The sequence below is a fragment of the Euphorbia lathyris genome, chromosome 3 (assembly GCF_963576675.1).
Source record: "Euphorbia lathyris chromosome 3, ddEupLath1.1, whole genome shotgun sequence".
Lineage (NCBI taxonomy): Eukaryota > Viridiplantae > Streptophyta > Magnoliopsida > Malpighiales > Euphorbiaceae > Euphorbia > Euphorbia lathyris.
Genome location: NC_088912.1, coordinates 76,075,312 through 76,085,757, shown reverse-complemented (window position 1 = coordinate 76,085,757; position 10,446 = coordinate 76,075,312). Strand labels below are relative to the sequence as shown.

The following is a 10,446-nucleotide window of genomic DNA, read 5'->3' as shown; positions in this document are numbered from 1 at the left end:
AATTTCTCACAGATAATAAAATATTTTCATTTCTTTTTTATTAAATAGAAATCCATCATTTTCAGAGAGTGATGATTTATTTCTAGGTAAGAAACAGTAAAACCTATCCATCATTTTTTAATTCTAACGTGATGTTTTGCAGCTGTTTTAACAATATAGTAAATGTTTTAGACAATTTTTTTTTTTTTTTATGATTAATTATATAGTATATTTAGTTGTTCATATTTTGACAAATTGTTATTTTTTTTTTATCGAAAGATGGGGACATGGTGACAGTGGACAGACATCCAACTAGGTTGACACTCTTGAAAATTGCCACCCGGAATATTATTAATAAAGAATGAAAAAAAAAATGAAAGAATAGAGATACAAAAGAATGCAAAGTACTATGAAAAGCCAAATGAATCTCAACCTATAACATTATCCCTGATAAGAAGTGAGCAAAAACCGGGAGCCGAGTCCCCACAATGGAGGCAAGAGTTGACACTTCTGAAGTTCGCAAAAGCATCGGCAACACAATATCCTTTGCTGAAGACATGTATCCATTATTTAAAATCGAAAATCACATATCACGGTCTGATTGCATCAAATTAATTATTATAATAATGCATAAGACTAATTATAACTATTCTTTTATTTGAAAAAGACTAATTATAACTATTATTGTTTTCTTACAAAAAACTATTAATTGTTGATTGGATAAAAAATTTAAATATTATGTATAATAAAAATAATTGCTTAGAGAATTTTGTCCTTTGTCACCAATTGTAATAACATAAAATTTTTATTTTTTATTTTTATAATCAAACATAAATTATTATTGACTTACTAAATGATTGGAAATTTTTAATATATATTCTATAGTGACTCATTTAAATGATAGTTTAATATATTAGGTTTCTATAACTATCTAACTTATTCTTAAAAAGAAAAACTATCTAACTTAAACTAATAATTTAAATGAAAAGGTCTTTAGCTTCTAAACTCATACAACACAACATAATTAATTTAATTACAGTTGATGGTATCTTATAGTGCTGACTTTGTATGAGAAATGGGTGAGAATCTAAATGTTAAAGTGTGGATGAAGTCTTTTCTACTCAAAATTAGAGCAAAAAACAACATGGATTACATTGCAGACTTACTTGCTGTATGGTTGAGCTGCTTTATAAGAAAATGTTGGCTTCTACACAGAGATATAAAATGTTAAGTAGAATACTACAATAATAAGAAACTAAGTTGCAATATTTAAGCTTGGCATACGGTAAATATTGATCAACAATATTCAATTATAATTTAAAGGTAATAATGGATTGGGATAACTATGAAACGTTTTTTTTAAGTACAGATTTAATCTAAAAGTATGAGATGGTGTAACATTAATCATTAATGTTTTCAATCAATATCATTTTTTTTTTTGTTATAATGGAGGGGCTAACCCTGAAAAAACACCAAAAACAAAACCGACCCTTAAAAACGGGTCATTTTGGGAAGCTCAGACCCACAAAAATCAGAAAAACAATGTCCCGGATGCCTGCAGGAGACGCATCACACTCTTGAAGACCTAAACTCAAACTCCCTCCATAGTTTGTCATCCAATCAGCTGTCATATTCCCTTCCCGTAGGATATGAACGAGCCGCACCTTCCAATCTCTGTCATATAGATCACAACACGCCATAATAAGCCAAGAAAAACGATGTCGTTGAACCACCTCATGACTAACAAGCCGAATTACTACCAAAGAGTCCATTTCGAATACTACCTTGCGGTAATGCCTAGCACATGCGTACTTGATGCCAAAATACAAACCTCATAGTTGTGCCAGTACTGCAGTGCAAAAACCAAGATTCACCACCACACCTCCTAACCATTGACCATGCTCATCACGTAGGATCCCTCCAGCCGAAGCGAGCCCCGGATTTCCCTTGCTTGCACCATCACTATTAAATTTAACCCATCCTGCAACCGGGCAAACCCACCTACCAACACATCTCTAATTGGCCGATCACGGTACCTCTGTTCTATACAGAACGCCTTGGTAATTTCTCTCGCCTTGGCCAAAATAAAATCCAGCTTATTGGAGATTATCGGGATGCTAGGCTCAAAGATCAACGAACAGCGCCAGCGCCAGCGCCAAATCCACCAAACCATGGTAGCAAAAAGGACCGACCACTCAGTCCCGAGCCAAGTCCCCCTCTTACTCAAACCATCACGAATCCAATCCACAAACTCTAAGCTATTAAAAACCAACCAATCTGCTGTTGGAATTAAATTTCGTCAAATATCAGTAGCTTTATTGCAGTCACGAAGAATATGGATAGCAGATTCCGGGTAGCCACAAACTGCACAAGAGGCAACGTCACTCAAGTGACACACCACCCTTTTAACATTAGACAAGATACCATTATGGAATATAAACCAGATAAAGTACCGAATACGTTGAGGAATATGTAAGCTCCAACCCGCCTTCCAAACTGCAGGAGGAAGAGTGCTAGTTGCCTCAATATGGGTAAGAGCATATGCAGTAGCAACAGTAAAATTTTCCGAATTCGTCAGCCACCAACGCCAAGAATCAGTATCATTTGCGAGTGGGAACAATACCATAAACGCAAGCTGGAGGATAGCCGAGTGCGGGAGAATACCACTCAAGTCGTCCCATTTCCAGCCACCATTTGACAACCAGTACGAGCCCATCGTTTGAAGCCTGTCCACAATCGGAATACTGCCCACACTCAACTCCGCCAGCGGCTTCACCCCGACCCAACAATCCGACCAAAAAAGAGTAGACTGACCATCACAAACGTGGCGCTCTAGACCCCTAGCTAACAAATCTTTGCTTTTAATGGTACACTTCCAGACATGACTCTGATTATTCTTAGGACAAAATCGATCAAGATCTAAAGTCCCTCCCATATATTTCTGACGTAGAACACGCACCCAAAGAGTTGAATCCTCCAACAAAATCCGCCAACCCAACTTTAGTTCAATATTACCGTAATTTTAAAAAAGCTAGTGGTTGTTATTTAATTGTCACATTAGACATTCCAATCAATTTTGTCAATAACTAAAACAATTTCATATATTTTTTGTTAGTTATTTGTAACTATAATAGTAACACAATATACATTCTAGACACTTCGAACAAAAAGAAATTCTGATTAAGTTATATATGTTAGGTTTAGTTGTTAGAATTTTAAAGTTTTTTTAAACTATGTTAGTAACACATTAAATATCTTTAGACATAATTGATGTTTGAAAGGTCCAATGTGACAGTTAAATAACAGTCAAACCGACATTTTCAAATTTTTGATAACGTAAAGCTAAATTGGTCCTACTTGGAAACGTTAGGGTTAAATATGGGCCATTTTAACCATAATGGATTCACAACGTGTACAACACAAGTCCACCCTACCATGTGTTGAAATTTAGTCAACAAAGGGATTCGAATCCTTGACCACTTGATCTAAAAGGATTTGATACATTGTCATAGAACCAATTGAACCAAAAGCTTTAAACTGATAGTTGAGACTCAAGAATAACTTTTTTTTTTAAGAAAAATAACTTTTATCATTATCTCTAACAATTATATTATAAAGGATTGCAGTGTATATATACAAGTCATTAATTGAGTAACTAAAATACAACGAATACAATGAAAGTTGTCACATCAGCTTGTAACTAATACTACGCCAATAACCCCTTCAATGATGGTTCAAAATCGTTATCCCAATGAATATAAAACTATCACGGGGTTCGCTGTCGTTTGATGTCCCTTCAGATGACGGTTGCCTTCTGTCATTTGAAATAACCTCACATGACATTGCTCTATTGGTATACTGTTATTTTACCTGTATTCCAATGACATATTATTTATTATTACTATCACCTATGTAACCCTTGAATGACAGTCTACTAAATAAAAATGTCAAAACTTTCTCGATAAAGTATAATAATTAATAGATATTTTCTACAAACTAGGTTTGTAGAAAATATTAACCTTAAAATACTAAGATTAGGTTTGTACGAGATTTCTGATCACTCAATTACAAAAATGTAAGTTACATGTAGAAGATATATTGCACACGTCTTTAAAAAAAGGTAAAACGATTAAGGTCGGGGATGCAAGTTAATATTAGAGAAGATAAGTTTTATAATTGAGAAAGTAACAACTTCCATTTTAATCTATTATATAAATTATGTAATAACATTTTAAAGTGCTTGAAACACATCTTCTACATGTATTTTACTTTAACCGATTTTACGTAAATTCAAAAGGTTAACTGTACATTTTATATAAGTTTACAATTAATAATCACATGTCCCTTTTGTGTGCAATTATTACAAAATTGGAGAGCGTTGGAGGGTCTCATTGTACTCTATCTTTGCTAGGAGTACATGGTACTATAGTAGAGGGTTGGCATGTTACTATATTTTTTAATTTTTGATTTTGATGTGCCAACATTGTTAGATACATTAAGTGAGGAGGCATTATAGTTTGTACTTGCTCACCACTTGGAATATAGGACACCATTATTTGCACATGTGCTATTTGTTGGTGTCCTTTTAACTTCTTATTCTTATGATACTTTCTTTATATCTCTCACTAGTATTGTTTCCCGAAATGTCAAGACCATAAATTCAACATTGGTAAGATTTAACATGTTTAAAATATGATATAAATAGTTGTATTAGAACATAAAATTATAATATATAATAAATAAAATTAATAATACTTACTTAGAGGTTAATTGGAAGAAAAAAATTCGTGTTAAAATTAATCGATCAAACAAATTCGTATTGATAACGTGTTATAAAATTACCTAATTATAGTGTGATTATAACCACACTGATATGTAGATTAATATATATGTGTAATTATATATATATATATATATATATATATATATATATGAAAAACTTAGATTGAGAGAGAAGATAATAAGTGCATTGTGTAAATTCTATTGCTCCCATTTCAGATCACTCTCCAATAATTTTGCATACGTCAACAGATTCAGCAGGTCCGAGGCAAAAACAGTTCAGATTCGAGCAACGATGGCTAAGGAATGAGGAGATTTGGAATGTGATAAAGGAGGCATGGGATTCAGACAGGCAAATGGTGTTGAGTTTGCGTTTAACGCATGTGGCAGCAACACTTATGAGATGGGGCAGGAGTAGTGATGTGAATTTTCGTCAGAGAATTAAAAATTTACAGGCACATCTAATTCAATTACGTGATGTGGGGGGTCCGATTAATAGTGATGAGTATGAATTGACCCGACCTGAGTATGTGAGACTTATGGTTCAGGAGGAAGACCACTAGAAACAGAGAGCAAAAGTCTTATGGCATCAGGAGGGAGATTTGAATACTCGTTTTTACCACTCTTTCGCCAATGGAAGACGGAAGCACAACAATTTAACAAGGCTTAGGAATAATGCAGGAGAATGGATTGATGATAAAGATGGGATGGGGCATATTGCAATACAATATTTTGAATCAGTTTTCTCTGACAGTAATAGCGAATGGGGTGGAGTGGTAGATTTAATGCAGCCACGCATCACTGAGACATAATTGGGGTAGATTTAATACAGGAATTCAAGAAAGCATTATTTGATATGCATCCTGATAAGGCTCCAGGATCTGATGGATTTAATCCAGGATTTTATCAAAAATTCTGGGACATAATTGGGGATGACATCTTCAATGCTGGGTCAACATGGTTTGATCAAGGTATGTTCCCCTCTGAGCTTAACAACACTATCATTACTCTCATTCCAAAGTGTGAGAATCCTGTTATTATGACTGAACTTCATCCAATAGCACTGTGTAATTGTCACGACCCATCCCACGGACCGTGACCAACGCTAGGGAACGGGTAAGCTTAAGCTACCGGAACCCGTAGCAAGCCTAAATTATCTTAGCTAATCAATTACATAAATTCATTTTTTTAATAAAATATTTAAAAGTATTAAACATTAAATCATTGCGCAATATAATTTAATAAACACTCGTATATCTGGTACCGCTGTCTAGAATTAGAACTTTATATTAGCTAGAAGGATTATACAAATAAAGATAAGTGTGCCGCCCGGAAGAAGATATTGGGCTGCAAGAGACTTCTAATCACCTGAAAAATTAAAGGAGTCAAACCTCCCATAGTGAATTAATTATATGCAATGCATGAGTAATTTAACATTGATGTCACACATAATAATAATAATAATAGTAATATATAATATAAATATGCACACAATATGCTTTTCATGAAATTGTCTTGTAAATAAATAAATATGTGGTTTAATACGTGTGTTGGACCCTAAACCTCAATACCCGATCTAATAATCCACCAATAATCAGCATTTCACTCATATCCAATAACTGGGGGACCGAGAATAACTCAACCGACCACACGCCCAGTTAGCTGGAGGACCGAGAATAACTCAACCGATTCCGTACCCAGCCTCACTTAAATCCAAAATGCACATATCATATAGCCCGAGAATATCTCAATCGAGCTTATCCATATATCACAACATTCACAATATTAGTATCATCAATATCCAATAACCCGATAGTACCTGTGCGCACAAGGTCCTGATGCCGCTCACCAGGAAGCATGTCCATAACACGTATTTATCCACAAATAATTACGTATAAATTATTATAAACAATAAGACACTTTTATAAGTAAAAATAATACTTTACTTGAAATATCATGAAATCATTTATTATGAATGCAAATGCTAAATTAAAAATGCATAACATATAATTAACTCACAAATTGCTCCTAGCCGACTGTCCTAATTTCCAGGTACTGTTGCTACTCCTACCAGTTGAGTATCTAAAAGAGATAATATTATTTTTAGAATTTATATACGTTTAGGGAAATATTAAAATTTATTTTGTCTCGTTTTACAGGCTGTCAACCGAAAATTCGACAGAGTCTCCCCTATAAAACGAACATCCTCCTAGTAATAACTAGGGTCAACCCTGCAATAAAATACACTTCTATATTCAAAAATATTCAAAGTCCAAACCGGTACTCCATAGACTGCAATTATCAACCCGGTTGGACATCAATCATCCGAGAGTTCCATAACTTTCAATAATTCCAATACTTTACTTCTAAAATTACTCATCATCAAATATTATATAAACATATATATTTATAATTCATATTTATAATATCTATTCCGATCAAATTAACTAACCAAAAATCTTAAGAGCATAATTAATTAATTATGCTTAGTCCAATCTCCCTTCAACCATTATTTTTAAACTTATATATTCTGAATTTTTATTAAATGAGGATCCAATTATTATTTTTAACCCAACTTAATTTATTTTCTTTAATTTCACCCAACTATATACTTTCGTAATTTATAGAGACTAAATGATAAGGAATTTGGTCAAAGTCCAAGAATTAATGTTGCTCCAAACAATATTTAGAACTTTCTGAAATTAACCAAGTAATTTGTTCTGCACTTATTTCGTATGTCACCGGAAAATATCACCGGTGTTCGGGATCCACCTATCGGAAAAATTAAAGTTGATTGTTTTGAGAAATTAATTATACCACTTTGTTCCTAATGATTCCAGGAGTCTAGAATTACTCTTAAAACACCCAAAATCGACCGGAAAGTTAAACTTTGGTTAGATTTCTTACTTTTTCCGGCATAGCTCCGATTACACCTCAAAACTCTTTGCATGCATCAAAATCTAGTGTATCCATAGGTAAATCGACCCCCTGAGTCCATTTTTGGTGTTAGAATTGCAAAATAATGAACATAGGACCGAGTAATAGAGAGAATAGCAAAAGTGACGAATTTTCTCTCTCTAAACAAATTTTAAAAACTCAAAATCTCACAATAAAACTTACATGTATGCGTAGCTGGAGTTGAGAGCTTCGTTTCGGTGTAAAAATCGTGAGAAATGGTGAAGAAATGATGAAGAATAGTGTTGATGTTGTTTATGTGAAATGAAGAAGAAGAGCTTCTTCACCTTTCAACAATGGAGTCTGCGTATGCAGCTCCATTTGTTTAATTTAATATTGTCAAAATTTCCCTGTTAGTCCCTACATTTATAATAGCTTTTAAAAATTTTCCCTAAAGTAATTATACTTTAGCCTTAACTCCTTCTAACTAATTCATTTTAGCAAATAGATTAAATATATATAATTTGGGTATTACAATTCTTCCCCCCTTAAGGAAATTCGTCCTCGAATTTAAAAATTGAAGGACTAACCTTATGTTTGAAATAGATAGGAATAATTGTTCTTCATCTCCAACTCGGATTCCCAAGTGCACTCTTCCATGGAATGATTACTCCATAACACCTTCACCATTAGGATGACTTTTGATCGAAGTTGGCAAACTTGACGATCCACAATTTCCATTGGTTGCTCCTCATAAGATAAATCTTCACTAACTTCTATTGTTTGAGGATGAAAAACATAAGAAGGATCAGGAACATATTTCCTTAGCATTGATATATGGAACACAGGATGAACTTGTGATAAGTAATGAGGCAATGCTAATTGATATGCAAATTCGACTATTCTTTTCAAAATCTCAAACGGTCCGATGTATCTAGGTGTCAACTTTCCTTTCTTTCCAAATCGCATGATTCCTTTCATTGGTGACACTTTGATGAAAACATAGTCCCCATCCATGAATATCACGTCCTTCCTCCTTGGATCCACATAGCTTTTCTGCCTACTAAAGGCAGTTTGTAACCGTTAATGAATGATGGGAACTTTTACAAAAGTTATTTGTATTATCTCTAGACCAGTAAGCTTCCTTTCACCAACTTCTTCCCAACATAAAGCAGATCTCGCTTCCTACCATATAATGCTTCATAAGGAGCCATTTGAATGCTTGAGTGGTAGCAATTATTATATGCAAATTCAATGAGAAGCAAATATGTATCCCAATGACCACCAAAGTCCAATACACACATTCTCAACCTATCTTCCAGCGTTTGGATTGTTCTTTCACATTGACCATCTGTTTATGGATGAAAAGTTGTGCTAAAATTTAACCTAGTGCCTAAAACACTTTGGAGTTTTTCCCAAAACTTTGAAGTAAATACCAGGCCTCTATCTGACACAATAGACACTGGTACTCCATGTAGGCAAACAATTTTATCCAAATATAACTGTGCCAATTTTGCTACTGAATAGTATGACTTTACTGGAAGAAAATGCGCATAGTTAATCTATCAATTATGACCCAAATCAAATCATATCTAGTTAACGCATAGGGCAATCCAACTACAAAATCCATGGTTACTCGCTCCTATTTCCATTCTGGAATAGGTAACTGTTGTAATAATCCCGAAGGCTTCTGATGTTCGAGTTTCATTTGTTGACACGTCAAACATCGAGATACAAACTCTGATACATCTCGCTTCATACCATTCCACCAATACAGCTTCTTAAGATCTTGATACATCTTTACAGAGCCTGGATGCACATTATAAGCTGCAAAGTGTGTTTCTTCCATGATCTCTTTCCTCAAATCATCTACATTGGGAACACAAAATCGGTCTCCATGTCGTAGACATCCACCATCATCAATTCTAAAATCTTGAGCCTCACCATCATTCAATTCATCTGCAATCTTACACAACTGAAGATCTCTTGATTGAGCTGCCTTGATTCTATCGAGTAATACCGATCTAACCTTAAAGTGAGCTAAGAATGTGCCATGATGATTCAACTCTAGTTGCACTCCAGAATCATACAAATCGTACATTTCTTTAATCAAAGGCCGTTTTCTGAGCTAATATGAGCTAGACTTCCTGAAGATTTTCTGCTTAGAGCATTTACCACGACATTAGCTTTACCAGGATGATATAAAATGACACAATCATAATCTTTCAAAAGTTCCATCCAACATCTCTGCCTTAAATTCAAATCCCTTTGCTGGAATATGTATTTAAGACTCTTGTGATCAGTGTAAATTTCACAAGATTCTCCATATAGATAGTGTCTCCAGATCTTTAGTGCAAATACTACTGCTGCCATCTCTAAGTCGTGAGTTGGATAATTCTGTTCATGTTTCTTTAATTGTCTCGAAGCATAGGCTACAACCCTACCATTTTGCATCAAAACACATCCTAAGCCAACTCTAGAAGCATCATAATATACAGTGAATCCTCCTGATCCAGATGGTAAAGTGAGTACCGGTGCTGAAGTCAAACATTCCTTTAGCTTTTGAAAACTATTCTCATATGCTTTTGACCATACAAAAGGAATATTTTTCTGAGTTAGTCGAGTTAAAGGTGCAGCTATCTTGGAAAAATCTTGATTGAAATCTCCTATAATAGCCGACTAAACCCAAAAACTACGAATTTCTGTCACTGTAGTAGGTCTTTTCCAATTGGTGATTGCTTCTACCTTTTTAGGATCTACTTGAATTCCATCCTTGGACACTACATGTCCTAA

At 34.2% G+C, this 10,446-nt stretch overlaps 1 long non-coding RNA gene across 1 annotated transcript; it reads right to left on the bottom strand.

The window, feature by feature from the left end:
• Positions 1–5,988: 5,988 nt before the first annotated feature.
• On the bottom strand, positions 5,989–7,999 carry LOC136222096 (uncharacterized). Its single transcript, XR_010685500.1, has 3 exons — positions 7,879–7,999; positions 7,666–7,746; positions 5,989–6,126 (listed from the first exon to the last, which is right to left on the bottom strand). It is a non-coding gene; the product is annotated as an uncharacterized lncRNA (long non-coding RNA).
• Positions 8,000–10,446: the final 2,447 nt, after the last annotated feature.